This window comes from Artibeus jamaicensis, unplaced genomic scaffold (assembly GCF_021234435.1).
Source record: "Artibeus jamaicensis isolate MK-2021 breed Jamaican fruit bat unplaced genomic scaffold, CSHL_Jam_final scaffold_833, whole genome shotgun sequence".
NCBI classification, from domain to species: Eukaryota; Metazoa; Chordata; class Mammalia; order Chiroptera; family Phyllostomidae; genus Artibeus; species Artibeus jamaicensis.
Genome location: NW_026522056.1, coordinates 3,411,140 through 3,429,101, shown reverse-complemented (window position 1 = coordinate 3,429,101; position 17,962 = coordinate 3,411,140).

The following is a 17,962-nucleotide window of genomic DNA, read 5'->3' as shown; positions in this document are numbered from 1 at the left end:
CAAGAACATCAAGTACAAAAAAAGAAACTAGAGAGTAGAGTAACTGAGGCATTAGAAGGTCAAGGGAACCGCTGGCTGATAATAGAAGTAAATCTAGGCTTATGCAATTCAGTACTTTATCCTTGAACCGCTAAATATCTGTGAACATCTTGTAAGTCTGAAGGTATCCCACTACAGACAGTTTTAGTACTATAAAGTGGCACAAACTATTAATAGATCCAGTGTTCTTTTTTGTCTCAAATAAAGTTGGTACAGCAAGCCTAGTTATGCTGATCAGAAGCTCTGTCTTATCTGTGATAAAAATGAAAATATGGTTGCCAGACAAGTTCTTATAATGCATAGTGAATGAGAAGTAGGAGAGAGTGGGCTGATGGTGAAAAACATGAAAACCATTCATTTGAAAAATGTGCATATTTCAGCAGTCTTTGAATACAAAGCACATATTTGGATAATCTTTCTAAAAAACTGCTCTCCATTTATTTGCAGGTCTTCACTCCAATTTCTAAATATAATTCAGATTAAACGATCTAACAGTATCTAATTTTAGTTCTTTAGTGATGTTTCTAGATAATAAAAAGGATCATAAGTCTCACACCTCACTTCTATTCTTACTGAAGCACTCTTGCTCCAAGGGACCCCCCCCTTTTATTACTCAACTAAATAACACCAAAACTATCAGAGAAAAGAACTCCTGACCTGAGGTTCTCAATAAGCCCAATCAGACACAACACCTTGTGATTTTTCTCATGTCCATACTTTAACCCCACCACTACAAAGCTACATGTTATGCTATGAAGCCCTGTCAGTCCATCCAAGTTCCAACCAACCTGGCTTCATTTGAGATGCCTCAGAATCTTGAGCATAGCTCCATTAACTAGTTAACTACATTATGTAACTAGTATGAAGGATGAAGGTTATGCCCTACAACCCAAAACCTCACTTAAGCAGGAAGTACATCTACCTCTGTGTTCCCAACTCAGGCCTGCAGCTGGCACTTATAGGTACTGATTGTTTGTTGGATCTGTGCAAGGTCTGTTCAGAAAGTATTCATCTATGTACTGTGAAAAGTAGAGACATCTATTGAAGAAGATACAAGAAACATTGAACATAATACAATGATGCCTCAGTGTCCTTCAAAGTAGGCTCCTTAGAACCTCACAGTTCTCCCGGCATCTCTTCCACTGTCCAAAACAGCAAAATCCTTTGTTGGCATCCCATTAGCCTGTCCCATCATATTTTCCTGAATCTCATCAATGGTCTGAAATCACTTCCCTCTCAAAGGTGACTTTTGTTTTCAGAAAAGCCAGAAGTCACAGGGTACCAAATCTGGGCTGTAGGGGAACTAAGTCACATGGGTAATTTGATATTTCACAAAAAAAAACTCTGCATGAAACGTGATGCATGAGTGGGCATGTTGCCACAATGAAGCTGCTCATAGCTGCAGCTGTTTTTATTGTAATGCATCTCTCAACCAGCAGACATTGAATTAGTACTCCTTACTCATTCATTATTTGAGCTGGAGGGGTGTACTCATGGTGGACAACACCTTCCCTCTCAAAAAACAGTTAATATGGTCTTGATCTTGATGTAACTTTCCCAACCTTCTTTGAGTACGGAGAACCAGGTAACTTTCATTGGGATGACTGGGTCTTCATTTTGGAATCATAGCCATAGACCCACACCATTCATCTCTGGTTATGACCTTCTTGAGGAAATCTGGTTCATTGGTGGTAGTTTGAATCAATTCATTAGCAACTGCCATAGGATGTTCCTTCTGCTCTGGTAGCAGAAGCTGCAGAACGAATTTTGCCAAATTTCATGCCAAGATTCTGCATCAAAATTTCTGACACAGTAGTTTTTGGAACCCTGGATTACCTTTTAGTTCTCACATTGTCAGATGCTAATCTTTGGTGATTGCATCCTGTATATGTTCAACATTCTCAGGCGTTCTGCTTGTTGCAGGCTGTAGGGGACTGGTTCACCTGGCAATGGCAAATGTAGCCTAGCCCTATCAGAAAACCAGGAGGCACAAGTCAGCACACAGGAGCCAAATCCACAGATCAGCTTTCCCATGGGAAACCAGGCCTGCATTGTACCTAGGCTGCTCTGAGGCTTCCTCTTGCTAAAACTCCCTCACCCTGAGTTGAAGCACCAAATGATTACTGCATAGCTTTGAAGTAACTTCCCAAAGTCTGTGCTAATTCTCCCAAGGACAGAGTGTAACCAGATCAATCACTCTTATTGTTCCCTTGCATTTGCAACATTTTTTTCTTTGTTAATCTGTAAGAAGTAATCAGTAACATCCTTGCCTTTGTTATCTGTAAAAAGTAATCACCTAAAGCAAACCTGAGCATAATGAACGAAAACTGTCTTTAATTTATGCTATTAAAAAACAGTCAAAGCCTCTCCAGGCAAGGAAGGGTCAGGGCACTCTCTGTCTCAGAGAGTGGTTGTGCTGTCCCTTTTGCTCCACAGGACTTTGGTAGTCCATGTAAATTTGTTCATTGTATCCATGACACTGTGGACACCACCGGCTGGGGACTGCATCATCTGGCGCTCAAAACAGGGACCCAGGGCTGCAAGCCATCTTTGTGGACAACACACCAACTTGGTTGGAGTGCACGCATCAGCTCAGGTAAGGGCAGACGACACTAAGTGCTTTTTGGTAAGGTCGTAGGGTGTACTGGATTTCGGAGAAAAAGGGACTTCTTCCAAGGTCACCCTCTCTTGCGGCCACTTTGCATCTGCACCTTCATTAGTAAGTAGGAGTGTTGCTCTCTCTCCCAAGCATTTGATGCAATCTCATCGGCATGGGTCGAGCAATTAAGAGCCACAAGAGCACTCACCATAAAAAAGACCTGTGTGAGGACTATCTGGAATGTGGACCGGGGAAGAACGCTAGGTTTCCCACCAGCCACTAGCACAAATCCATGCAACGAGAGGCACACTGTGAAAACACAAGCCCATCCCACACAGCACAACCCCCAACTAGGTCTAGGCTTGGGAGAAAGAGCAGAGACTTTCCCTTCCATCAGATTTAAAAACAGCAACTAGTTATAGGGCTATTTACAAGCATCTCAGCAGATTCTTCCTCTCAGGCCGCCTCTTGCAGTCCTTTTGATTTTGTTTTTTTTTTTTTGCCATTTCCCTCCATCCATCTGCATAAGGAAAAGTGGATAGTGAATGAGTGTTTCAGTTTCAACCGGACTCTGAAAATCACTTTCCAGAAGAATTTAGTGTTAGTCACAGGCTTTTTTAAAAAATATATTTTATTGATTATGCCATTACAGTTATCCTATTCCCCCCTTCATTCCCCTCTACCCTGCACGCCCTCTCCCACCATTCCCCCCCTTTAGTTTATGACGTCTCAAGTTCTTTGGATTCTATATTTCCCCTACTATTCTTCCCTCCCCCTGTCTATTTTCTACCTGCCATTTATGCTATTTATTTTCTGTACCTTCTCCCCCCTTCTCCTCCTCCCACTCCCCTGTTGCTAACCCTCCATGTGATCTCCATTTCTATGGTTCTGCTTCTGATCTAGCTGTCCTCTTAAATTGCTTTTGTTTTAGGTGTGGTTCTTAATAACTGTGAGTTTGCTGTCCTTTCACTGTTCATCTTTTTTATCTTCTTTTTCTTAGATAAGTCCCTTTAACATTTCATATAATAAGGGCTTGGTGGTGATGAACTCCTTGAATTTGATCTTATCTGAGAAACACTTTATCTGCCCTTCCATTCTAAATGAAAGCTTTGCTGGATAGAGCAATCTTGGTTGTAGGTCTTTGGATTTCATGACTTGGAATACTTTCCAGCCCCTTCTTGCCTGTAAGGTCTCTTTTGAGAAATCATCTGACAGTCTGATGGGAACTCCTTTGTAGGTGACTGTCCCCTTAGCTCTTGCTGCTTCTAGAATTCTCTCCTTCATTTTAATCTTGGCTAATATAATTATGATGTGCCTTGGTGTGTTCCTTCTTGGGTCCAACTTCTTTGGGACTCTCTGAGCTTCCTGGATTTCCTGGAAGTCTATTTCCTTTGCCAGATTGAGGAAGTTCTCCTTTATTATTTGTTCAAATAAGTTTTCAACTCATGGCTGTTCCTCTTCCCCTTCTGGTACCCCTCTAATTCGGATGTTGGAACATTTAAAGATGTCCTGGAGTTTCCTAAGCCTCTCATTTTTTTTTTTTTTGAATTCTTGTTTCTTCATTCTTTTCTGTTTGGTCATTTTTTTTCTTCCTTCTGGTCCACTCCCTTGATTTGAGCCCCAGTTTCCTTTCCATTACTATTGGTTTTCTGTGCATTTCCCTTCAATTAGTTTAGCCTTCATATGTTCCTCTAATTTGTGACTAAAATCAACCAGTTCTGTGAGCATCCTGATTACCAGTGTTTTGAACTGTGCATCTGACAGGTTGGCTATCTCTTGGTCACTTAGAATTCTTGGCTCTGGGGTTTTGAGCTATTCTTGAGCCATAATGTTTTGGTCTGTTTGCGCCTGTTACGTATGAGGGACGGAGCCTTATATGTTCGCCAGGGCAGGTGACCCATGTGCTGGGTTGTGATGCTGTATGTTGGGGCGGGGTCAGAGAGGAAGCAATGGTGTTTGTTCTTCTCTCTCTTGCATTTTGGTCCCCTCTGCTGCTTCCCACAAGCAAACCTGGCCCCCCTGGTGCCGGCTCCTGGGTGTGTGGGCCTGTGCGCCCTCCAGGACCCTGTGGGTCTCTCCAGTGAACTCTCTGGGAGCCTGGGAGCTTCTCCCCTCCCCTTGACCCAGAAAGTTTTTCCAATTGGTGCTTTTAGGCTTTAATTCCCATCGCTGGGGCCCTAGCCTGAGCAGTCTGTCTCACTGCTCACTCCTTCACCTGGTTTATCTATGGGCAAAAGTGTGACTGTGGTCAGCCAGCCACCTTGCACCCTCACTGGGTTTGCCCATTGCCACTCCACACCTGGGATCTGTCAACCACTGCCTGCACTCCTGGGTTGGTCTGGCTGATTTTTCCTGCCCAACTCTGCTCCAACAGCTGCTGACTCTGCTCCTTTTACCAGTCTGTCTGAACGGTTCGTTGTTGTCAGACCTCCATACAGTTCAGTTTTCTGTGTTTTGGCTGCATTTTTGTTACTAAAACTTTGTTGTCTTTAAACTTGGTTGTGTGAGGAGGCACAATGTTTCCACCTACATCTCCATCTTTCTTAGTCACAGGTTTTGTATGAGAGCTTTTGGCATTTGCCGAGCTCTGAAGATAAAAGGCACTTCCTCCCCTCGGCTCGAGAGATCAGGTGTTCCCATGAGTTGGAACCTTTGGGAGTGTGTCTGGGATTAATTCCCGAGATGTACAGGGGCCTTCTAAGGACTTCCAAAATGACTTAGTCTAACTTCTGGCTAGTCAGGGAAATCACAATATGAAAGTTCCTCACCTAGCTCTTCAAGGCCCCCCTCACAGTCTTAAATGCTTGGGGGAGGACCCAAGACCCGTAAGTGGGATTAGGGTACCAAGAATGTCCGGTACCCCTCCCTGTCTTCCACCAATAGCACATTTCGACCCACTACACTCCTGACTAGCAGGAAGTAGGATTTAAAGATGCAGACAGAGTGAAACAAAACTGAAACTGGCTTTGTAATTCCTGCACTTGTGGAGAGAAGAATTTCATAAAAGTTTCTTTTATTTGTTAAAAAATTTCGTTAAAGGTTTCTACAAATCCTCAATCATGGGGAACAGGCTCTCTAAGGAACAAGAGCAGCATTTTAAGCTTATTCAGCAGCTTTTTAAGGCTGCTGGATGTCTCCCTGATAAGGGATCTTTAGACTTAGCTATTTAGGAAAAAATTGGGCAAAAGTTAAAATAGCACCAGGTGGTGTGAGATAAGATTCTAGGGCTAGAGGATTTAATTTGAAAATACTGGTTTGCTTGAATCTTGTTTTTGTTTCTGTTTTGAAAGAAACAGCTGAGTCTCAAAATATGATCCTGCCTTTATTCACATCCCCTTAACTCAGATTTATTTACAATTAACAGCTCGATCTTTAGAATTTCACTGTGCTATAACTGACTTTGTAGGGGGACTAGAAATTAATCTGCCCTCAAACAGATTGCTTCAGAACATTCTATTCTTCAAATAAGGCTAGCAGAAAAAGTCAGCCCAACGCCAGTAACTGGGGCAAGAACTGTGTTTCTTGACTGAAGGGTTCTGGAAAAACTGGACGGGCTGCTATTGCCTGGTAAGAAGGCAAAAACTGGAGAAATCTTGTAGACTCAGGACATTCCCCTACTCACAGGGCTGAGCTTTTCGCTGCAACCAAGGCCCTGCAGCAATGGCCCCAGGAAGCTTTGAATGTAGTCTGTGACTCAGGATATACTGTTCATACTATTCTGCATCTAGATGAGGCATTAATTAAGACTTCTATTGACCCCAATCTACTTATTTTTGACACTACAGTTCCTCCTTGACAAAGCGAGAACACCCCCTCCTCATTACTCATATTGGATCCCATTCAGGCTTGCCTGGCCCCCTGGTGGATGGTAACAATAAGGCAAATGATGCCTTAGTGTCCTTACTGCCTTACTCAGTTTTTTCTTCAAAACAGCCAGACACTCTGAATGCAATTTAATGCTCCTCACTCCCAAGCTAAGCAAATTATTAAAGAATGTCCTGACTGTGAAGCCCTTACCAAGGCACCTCCATCTACGGGAGTTAACCTTCAAGGACTAGGTGCTCAAATAATTTGGCATACAAATGTCACTCATTACCCTCCCTTTGGAAAATTCAAATACATTCATATTTCTATTGATACTTATTCTGGTGTCTTACATGTATCTACTTTAACAAGAGAATCTCCAAAAAATATACAAGCCCATTGGCTTGAGGCGTTTAGTCATTTAGGACGGCCTCAGCAAATTAAAACTGATAATGGCCCCAGATACCTTGCCCGTTCTACTCAGGTTCTTCTTCAGCGTTGGAATATCCAACATAAAACAGGAATACCTTACAATCCAACCGGTCAGGCAACTGTAGAACGGGCTCATCAGACCTTTAAAAATCTTTAAAAAAAAATTGGGAAGACATGAGTCCTCCCCCCCCAATTTGACTGTATTAGCATGTTTACCTGCAATTTTCTAAATTGTGATGAATCACTCTGCACTCCAATTGAAAAACATTTTCAGAGAAAAGAGTCAAAACCACCTTACCTTCAGGTTTTATATATCCACTAGGAGATGGCACTTGGCAGGGCCCTGTCAACCTCTTAACATGGGGAAGAGGGTATGCATGTGTTTCCATTCCTACAGGTCCTCTCTGGCTACCAGCAAAGAGTAAAGCCTTATCATGAGTAGGACAGATATCAAGCTCTGCCACCAGGAGGCGAGAACCAATCAACTGACAGACCTGATGGCCCAGCTGACACTGAACAACCAAAAAGAAACAGGACACTCGTGGTGCTACACACGGGTCTGGGTCCGCCAATGGAGGAGGATGGGGCCTGCCCCCATGGGAGGGGTCAAGGCTCAGACACCTCCTGCAGAGGGCAACGACCCCCCAATGCCCCATAATGTTCCTTTTAGGCATGCCCCCACTACATGGGGGGTATCAAGGCTCTTAATGCTCGAGCCAAGGAAATTCTTGCTGAACAAGGGTAGAAGACACCCCAGAAAACAGGTTTATCGCTTACTTAGCAGTGCTGTCAGCCAGTTTGGCTAAACCTTTGCTTTTAATTGCCATTATATTTTGCCTAGGGGGGCAGGGCCTGGCTACAGAGGCTAACTCCTCTTATATTTATTGGGGCCACAGTATTGATCCACAGTATTTAAGCTACACACCTGGTGGAATGTTGAGCCTCCCTTTTCCACTAACAATACTCAGTGGACTGGAGGAGTGCGGAGGCCCCGATGGCCCACTGGAAGAAAACAAACACTAGTTACTGGTACCAAAAAATACTGTTTATGTTGCTGAACATTTACCAGTTTGTTTTCCTGTCCTTCTGAACACTTTGTGCTTCCTTTAAAAGAACAACTACAGCTGCAAAGAGCAACGCAGCAATTACTATCAGCTTTCCATGGCAGCCACAGTTGGCCTGCGTACTCATGAGGGGGTCTACCATACTTCCAATCCCCCTCCAGTTCTTCTTTGTACCTTAGACACTAACCTAAAGACTCAGTCTTCTGGTCTTCATGCTGAGGATCAAATGCTACTATTACTTTTCTCCCCAGAAGTCCTTTTGTAGAAGAGAATTGGGGCGCTAACTGGAAAATATTAGTTAAGCCTGACACAATACTTCCGACTCAACACCTACATACTCATATATGGTGGGAAGTGCCCAGCACCAGGCCACCTATTATCAGAATTGTTTTTCCTAACCACACTAGCCTTTTATTACTAGGAAGCATCCGTATATAAAAATTGGCTGTGACCCTAAAGGTGTCCGGGATGTTGGTACCAGGTTGATCCTCCAGAATAAGATTAGGTTGTGATTTGTACCTCTCACCCCCACCTGTTTTCAGCAACCCCAGGGACAGCCCAGGTCTTTTAGAATGAATCAGCAAAAATTTATTCTCTGCATGTCCCTGCAGGCTCCATATATGCCAGCTGCCTTACCCATCTCAGTATTACTCAGCTAAACCTCACTACAGTTTATACAGTCAGAAGACAAACTCAAGTATGGGTGCCAGTTGATGTAAGCAGACGGCGGCATAATAGAACTTAACAATGTGCTGCCAGTCTTACGAGTCTGACAGTTCATGGGCATCCTAACTGCATTCATTGTCTCTGCTATAGTTGTCACAGTGACTGCTGCCATGGCAACCACTGCCCTCGTTGACTCAGGTGAAACTGCTCATACTGTCGATGTTCCCTTAACTAACATTACCTTAGAAATGGTCCAACAGACCCAGATTGATAAAAAGATCCTGACTCGCCTCTCTGCGGTTGAATCAGCACTTGACTGGATTGGTGAGCACCAGGATGCACTAGTGATCTGCCAACAGCTGACCTGTGACCCTGGATTCTCCAAGCTGTGTGTCACCCTGCTCCAGTGGAACTCCAGCCAGCACTCCTGGAGCGATATTCAACATCACTTAAGAGGGGCTTTCTCTACCAACTTAAAAGGACAAATTGATAAATTACAGCTAGAGCTGCATCAGCAGTTGCAGGACATTCAACACTTGACCATGCAGGAGGTTTTTCAAACCCTCTGTGATAATCTCGTCTAACTAAACCCCAAAAGCTAGTCTGATGGACTTAAGCTGAGTGTGGGTTTTTGGAGCCACTGGTTGTTTACTGATTCTAATATGCTTTGTATACTTTGATGCATCTGCAAATTATTTTCCCAGGGTCATATAAGAGACCAGCAAGTAGCAAGCTTTATGGGAGTCCTAACTAAAAACAGGGGGGAATTACAGGGAACCGGTTTGCCTGGCAATGGCAAATGTAGCCCAGCCCTATCAGAAAACCAGCAGGCACGAGTCAGCACACAGGAGCCAAATCCACAGATCAGCTTTCCCATGGGAAACCAGGCCTGCATTGTACCTAGGCTGCTCTGAGGCTTGCTTCCTCTTGCTAAAACTCCCTCACCCTGAGCTGAAGTAGCAAATGATTACTGCATAGCTTTAACATAACTTCCTAAAGTCTGCTAATTCTCCCAAGGACAGAGAAAGACCAATCACTCTTGCATTTGCAACATTTTTCTTTGTTAATCTGTACGAAGTTATCAGTAACATCCTTTCCTTTGTTATCTGTAAAAAGTAATCACCTAAAGCAAACCTGAGTATAATGAATGAAAACCTTCTTTGATGTATGCTATTAAGAAACAATAAAAGCTTGTCCAGGCAAGGGTTGGGGTGCTCTCTCTCTGAGAGAGTAGTCACGCTGTCCCTTTTTCTCCACAGGACTTTGGTGGTCGGTATGAATTTATTCGTTGCATCCACAACAGCATGGACACTGCTGGCCAGAGTCCGCATTAGCAGGCTTCAGAACAGGGATCACTTTCAACAGATTCTCAACAGTATCTGAAGTGTTTGTGCCACTCTTATTTGCACTGCACTCACTACATCGTCCCCCTAAGCCTTCTGAATCATCTGCCTAGTTTCCACGGAGGAATGTTCAAGGTTAATGCAAAATCTGATGCAGACTCATTGCTCTACTTGTTCATTTTGAATGGGATGGCCACACAGTATACACGCTCACTCAATGGTGTCTACCGCCCCCACTAACTAGTAAAGTCATCATTGTCCACACATGCATGGTCCAGTCCACTCTCCTTGGCTGCCGGGTTGTACTGATGTCCCGCAAACTGTTCTCATTACAGTAATAATGGTTGCATATTTTTCCAGACAGACCTATTTCTTGTCAACCAATCCAGCAAAATGCCCGAATGATTTTTTTCCTAAGTAACAGACACCACTGTCCATTTTTAAAGACCTTCTGTTTCTGTACTGCCTGTTATCACAAATACAATGCAGGGAAATGGATTCACAAAAATGACAGAATTTTGCAATTCAGGTTTGTCTGCTGAAATTGCTTTAAATAAAATTATATAGTGCAAATGTCAAGATATAGTAAATGAAATACATTTGGCCAAACAGCTTACAATTTTAGATTAAAAATAAATAATCATTTAGAAATGTAGCTTCTGCTCTGGCTGGTGTAGATTAGTGGACTGAGCACAGGCTGTGTGAACCAAAGGGTTGCCAGTTTCATTCCCAGTCAGGGCACACGCCTGGGTTGCAGACCATGCTCCCAGTAGGGGGCGTGCAAAAGGCAACCGCACATTGGTTTCTCTCCCTCTCTAAAAATAAATAAGGTCTTTAAAAAAACCATACCTTCCTACACATCATCCAGCTTGTTACAATGTTCTATTTTATATATGTAGAGACCTACAGCAAAACAAACCAGTAACGAATCATCTTGAAACATCAGAGTGAACATAGTAACTTGTTTTTGCTTAACACTCCACTCATAAATGAGGTCCTGGGCTAAATGTATGTCATAGGAACAGCTGTTTTACTTGAGAGCATATAGATCGAATTGGTGGACGACAGTGACTTACATTATATTCACACCAGCTGGTGAATATAACGCTCCTGTTTTTCTTGGAAGGTGACAGTCACTTTAAAGAGGGAAATAAGGATAGCTTTAAAAAAACTACTCATCATTATAAGGTGCTAGAGAATTGGGTAGTAACATGAAAATACATGGCAGTACAATTACACATGACCCTTTTGTTAGACTCTAAGGTCTAAATATTGGTATTAAATTGATCTGAAAAGCAGCTTAGTCCAACGCCTTGAAGCTTTTGCCTTTTGTCTTAAAGTTCTGTCCATAAGATAATGGCTCACTACCAGGAGTTGGCTTTCCAGAAACCCCAAAACACCATAGATGATAAATAAAGAAATATCTCAATCTGGTAGGCAAAATAAATGCTAAGAAGATATATTCCTTTTTATTTAAAAAATGAAATTTTAAGTTCAGTCATTTGAATTTCTAGCCCCAGCTAAAGAGAAGGGGAGGCATAAAAAGAGGCACATGTATCTTGGTTGGTGTGGCTCGGCTGATTGGAGTATTTTCCCATGAACCAGGTCACAGGTTTGAATCCAGACAGGGCATACAGCTAGCATGTGGGTTGGGTCTGGTCAGGGTGTGTGCAGGAAGCAACCAATCGATGTTTCTCTTTCACATCAATGCTTCTCTCCTTTTCTCTCTCCTTCCTTCCCCCACTTTCTAAAATCAATAAGCATGTTCTCAGGTAAGAATTAAAAAATGACAGATAGAAAAGGCATTTAAAAGAAAAATAAAACTCAAAACACACTACTTGAGTCTAAACAGTGGTAGGTCATGGTATCTAAGTGCATCATTGCATGAAACTGACCTTCTTGGTGATGAGCTGAGCCAGAGAATGGGAGATGGATGCCTCACGGCAGTGCTGATTCCTCACCTGTGCAAAGCGTTACTAGTGGAAGCCTCACAAAGTAAGAGCTAGTATTTTTCTGCCTTGCATATTACCAGTGCATACATTTTTTTTCCTACCTTGGCCATTGTATTTCTACATTAGGAAGGCAGAGCTGGCTGGCATGGCTCAGTGTTTTAGTGCTGCTCTGCAAACCACAGGGTGGTGGCTTTGGTTCCCAGTCTAGGGCACACGCCTCAGCTGTGGGCGGGGTCCCAGTAGAGGGTGTGCAAGAGGAAATCACACACTGATATTTCTTCCCCTCTCTTCCTAACTAAAAAAAAAAAAAAAAAAAAATATAGGTAGAACCATCTGGGATGCAATTTAGGTTAATAAGTTTTGATGTTTAAGGAGCATTTCAGGTGCCTGAAAAATCCATTTCTGTGTAATACCTTATTTGTTAATGAAGCTGTGAATAAATGTCTTGCAATACAGAATTTTCTATGAAAAACTAGAATATTCATGAGCAAGTCAGGATGAGAATTTGAAGGAATTTCTGTAAATGAAGCATACATCTTTATTAAAATGACTAATGAAAGCAATGTTTGCTTATTGCAGGTATCACCCATGAAATCACAGTAAGATCTTGTGCCAATTTCAGTGAAGAGGTTAAGAAAATACTTAAAAGATTAGAGACTTAGTAAATTTTTGATATAAACTTTGAAGAATATGTTTTCTAAGAGAAAAATTTTAACATCTTTCACAAAACAAATCACTGACAATGTGCAAAACTAAATGAGAACTTTTCTTTCTTCACTCCAATATATGTGGCCTATCATTTCAATCAGCTCTACCATGGCTGAGTCCAGATGCTTTTACTTTTTGCCTAGCTATGATGTATTAAAAATTACATGTCTTACTGGCTACTGCCTACTTATTTCACATCAATTCAGTTTTCAATCTCATCCCTATGTGAGACAGGTGCAAATGATGCTAAAATGACTAAATAAAAACGGGCCAAGAGAGCTTACAACATTGAGTAACAGTTAAAAGGACTATCGTCAAGTGTTAGTATGTGAGAAAGCAGGGAAAACTCATCTCATGTCCTACACACAAGGATGTAGACATTTAGAGAACAGTAGATCACATTTATTTTGTAGAACAAAATTATAAGTTAGTGACAAAATCTGTTCAATTCTTTTGGCTTTTTTAAAGTGTCACAAAATGTGCTTACTAGTTAGTTGAATTTATTAGCTTAAATACAATTATGAACTTTGAGTGTTTCAATTAATTTTGATACGTACTATAAGTAATTTTGTATGACTCCGAACATTTATCACAGTGATAGGAGAAAAATCTAGCTGCAGTTTTAAGTTTGGAAAGCTGATCAGGCAAGTACAATGGGCACCAGGGGAGTACCTCATGACAAAAAAACCCCCATCAAACCCTGGCTGTTTGTTAACGGTCCTTTGTGGAGAGGAACCACCAACCATTCCCTGCCACGGGAGAGCAGTCTGGTTCAAAGGCTGCCAGGAAGGAGCTCGTCCTCTAAGAATCGGGAGTCGTACACACGCCAGCCCCTCGGTTCCAAGGGATCAGCATAAATGCTTGACTGGATCTGATCTTGCTTTGACCCCCCGAAGCTGCAGCAATTTCCTTGGCAGCATCAATCAGAAAATTTAGACACATAAATACTTTTTTAAGAAAAGATTGAGACATTTAAAAACATCTGTCAGTCACGGGCTGACTAGAGAGACAACGGAACAGGAACTTTAGTAATTGCACACAGCAAGGAATACGGACTGTGGAATATGCACTAGACAAACGGACCACAGAAGCCCTCGGCAGGTAACAAAACCAACCCCTACAGTGGGTAAAATCTGAATTCCAGAGTTGTCATATTATGATACTCAAAATGTACTCTCAACAAAAACTATAAAGCATACAAACCAAATGGAAAACATGGCTCTTTCACAGGAAAAAAAAATAATTGACAGAAATTATCTCAGAGAAAGCTCAGGTATTGAAATTATTCATCAAAGATGTTAATCACCTATATTAAATATGCTCAAAAGGCTAAAAGACCCATGGATAACGAACTAAAGGAGTTAGAAGAATGATGGGTGAACAATGACAGAAAATATCAATAAAGAGATGGAAATTCTAAAAAGGAACCAAATAGAAATTCTGGAACTAAAAAGTATGATAGCTAAAATAAAAGAATTCACGAGAGGAGATAAACAACAAATTTGGGCAAGCAGAAAAAAACTCAGTGAAAAAAAAGAGTAAAGAAAAATGAACAAAACCTAAAAGACCCATGGCAAACTACCAAACATACCAAAACATACATTATAGTAATTTAAAGACAAAATGGCAGAAAATAGTATTTGAAGAAATAATGGCTGAAAACCCCCAAATCTGATGAAAGACATGAATCTACATATCTATGAAACTCCAAGCAATACAAATTCAAACAGATCACACCGAGGTACTTACGCTATAGTTAAATTGTCAAAAGACAAAGACAGATCTTCAAAGTAGCAAGAGAAGCTACTTGTCAGGTACAGGTGAATCTCAACATAATTCAGAGTTGATTATTCACCAGAAACAGTGGATATCAGAAGGCTGTAGGAGCACATAGTTAAAGCTCTGAAAGAAAACACTGTCAACCAACAATGTGTATCTGGTAAAACTATCCTTCAAGAATTAGGGAGAAATTAAAAGTCTCAATAAACAGAAATTAAGGAAGTCTGTTACTGGTAGGCAGGCCCTAAAACAAATGTCAAAGGGAGCCCTTGAGGCTCAAATGAGATGTCAAACAGTAACTTGAAATCATATATAGAAATGAAGAACAATTGTACAGACGACTACACGGGTAAGTATGAAAGCCAGTATTGGTGTATTTCTGGTTGTAACTCCTCTTCCTATATGGTTTCAAATTCCAATGAGTAAAACAGTAATTATAAATCAATGTTCGTGAAAACACAATGAAAAAAATGTAATTTGTGACAATAACAACATTAAAGGGAGAGGGTGCAGGTGTACGGCATCATTTTCTACACTATTCAGCTAAACTGAGCCCCGCCTGGTGTGGCGTAGCTGGCCGAAGTGCCACCCAGGACACTGGAAGGCAGCACAGTTGATCCCCGCTCAGGGCACGTGCCTCGGTTGTGGGTGCAGCCCCCAGCTGGGGCATGTATGAAAGGCAACCAATCGGTGTTGCTCTGTGACATCAATGTTTCTCTTCTTCTCTTTTCCCCCACCTTTCCCCTCTCTTTAATGTGTCCTCGGGTGAGAATTAAAAAAAAAAAGAAAAAAACTAACTGGAATTACTCCAACTACGTCGTCATAAATTTGAGGTGTAAATTGTAATCCTCCAGGTAGCCGTGAAGAAACAAACTAAAATGTAGAGTACTAAAATGGCACAGCACACACACAAAATTAACTAAATGCAAAATAATGCAGTGAAAGGGGAACTGAGGAACAAAAACCATGCAATACCTATAAAGAGCTAATACCTAAATTGCAGAGGTAGGTCTTTCCTTAGCAGTAATTACTTTAAATGTAAGTGTATTAAGTTTTCCAGTTAATAAAAATATGATCCATTTGTATGCTATGTAGAAAGACTTGCTTTAGATACAAAGATACAAAGAGGCTGAATGCAAAATGATGGAATAAACATTTCATGCAAACAGTAATAAAGAGCCTGGCTGGCTTTACTAATAATCAAATTTAAAAAGTCAAAATTATTAAATGGGCAAAAAAGGACATCATATACAGATAAAAGGGTCAACTGATTAAGCAGCTATAGCAAGCGTAAACATACATGCATCCATGGAGAGAACCCCAAAATTTATGAAGCAAAAAATGGATGGAACTGAATGGAGAAACAGACAGTTTTACAACAGTAGCTGAAAACTTCAATGCCAACTCTCATTCACAGGTGGAGTAAGTAGGGAGATCAACAAGGAACTGGTGCTGGGAAAACTGAATCTCCACGTGCAAAAGAATGAAGTTGGATCCTTAACTTACAACATTTGCAAAAATTAACTTAAAATGAGTCAAAGACTTATATTTAAGAACCAAAACTATTAAAATCTTAGAATAAAACATAAGTGAAAATGTGCATAACCTTGGTTTGGCAATAGTTTCTTAAACATGACACCAAAGCACAGTCAACAAGAAAAAAAATCGGAATTCATTGAATTAAAAACAAGAACCTCTGTGTACCAAAGAGCACTATCAAGAGCTTCGTGAAAAGACATGAAGGAAAAAATAGGTGTTAATCATGTATCTGATAAGGGTTTAATATCCAAAGTCTATAATGAACACCTACAATTCAACAACAAAAAATAAACAACCCAATTTAAAAATGGGCAAAGGACTTGAACAGACATTTCATCAAAGAAGATAGACAAATGACCAGTAAATACAGGGATCAGACGGTCAATACCACTAGTCATTTGGAAAAAAAAAATTAACCCAATGAGTGATACCACTTCTACCTAGTAGGAATAGAATATTATTCAGCCATCAAAAAGGAAGTTCTTAAAAAAAAATTTTTTTTTTGTATTATCCTCACCAGGGGACATTTTTTCGTTGCTTTTGAGAGAGAGGAAGGGTGAGAGAAACATCAATCGACTGCCTTCTCGTACACCCCAACTGCTGATCAAACCCACAACCTGAGTATGTTCCCTGACTGGGAATTGAACCTGCGACCTTTCAGTCTATGGGATGACACTCCAACCAACTGAGCCACATCAACCAGGGCCGTAAAAAGGAAGTTCTACTAGAAGCTAAAATTTGGATAAACCTTAAAAATATTATGCTAAGTAAAATAAACTAGACACAAAAGGACAAATATTGTATGATCCCACCTATACGAAATTACCTAGAATGGGCAAATTCAGAGAAACAGAAAGTAGATTAGAGTTCACCAGGGGCTGAGAGGAAGGGTAAGTGAAGAGTTACTGCTTAACAAGTATGTTTCTGTTCGGGATGATGAAAAAGAACTGAAAATAAATGCCACTGAACTGCAAAACTGAAAATGTTTAAAAGGTCTATTTACCTACATCCACACATACTCACAATTTATTTCTTACAGCAGTGGAGGTTTACAGAAAAAATGAACCGAAAGCACAAAGTTCCCATATACTGTCTGCCTTCCCACTTCTCCCACATTCCCACACTGAACTGGTATTGGGGGTGTGTGTGTGTGTACACTTACCATTGAAAAGAAAAACAAAACAAAACAAAAAAATGGACTGGGCATCTCACAGGAGCCTAGCTGAAAGAACTCCTAATGGCCAAAGCTGAAATAATTAAAGCCTCACAATACATAATATTGCGGCCCTGGCTGGTTTAGCTCAGTGGATTGATAGCGGGCTGCGAACCAAGGGGTCACCGGTTCGATTCCCAGTCAGGGCACATGCCTAGGTTGTGGGCCAGGTCCCCAGTGGGGGGCATACGAGAGACAAACACACATTGCTGTTTCTCTTCCTCTCTTTCTCCTGCCTTTCCCCTCTCTCTACAAATAAATACACAAAACCTTTAAAAAAATAATATTGTGTAGGATTTATAACCTAAAATATAAAACATACATGTAAGTCCATAATACCAAATGACTGAAAAATGAAAGAGAAGAGACAAGTTTTAATCCCAGAAGGATGCCAAATAACATGTGCAAATACACCCTCTTCCAGGCTGTGGAGCTTAAATGCCCTGGTCCCACTTAGGGCACCTGGACTTAGTGACTGCTTCTAAAGTTTAGAGTACGGTCAGGGAACACACAGTCCCTGTACAGTGGAGACACCTGGCAGCCATCATTGTAACCAGGTGATCAAGGTTAACACCATCTGTAGTAAGTTGTTACTGTGTACTCTGACATGATGTGGAGAGAAAGGTCCTCCTACCTGTGATATTTTTTCCCCAGATGTAAACCCAGAAGTAATCATGACTCCAGTCAACTCATGAGAAATATGAGATACAAACTCAAACCGAGGGATATTCTACAAAATAGGCCAGTCCTCTTCAAAACCATCCACATCAGGAGAGAGAAGTCTGAGATACTGTCTTAGCCACGAGGAGTGTGACGAGACAGGA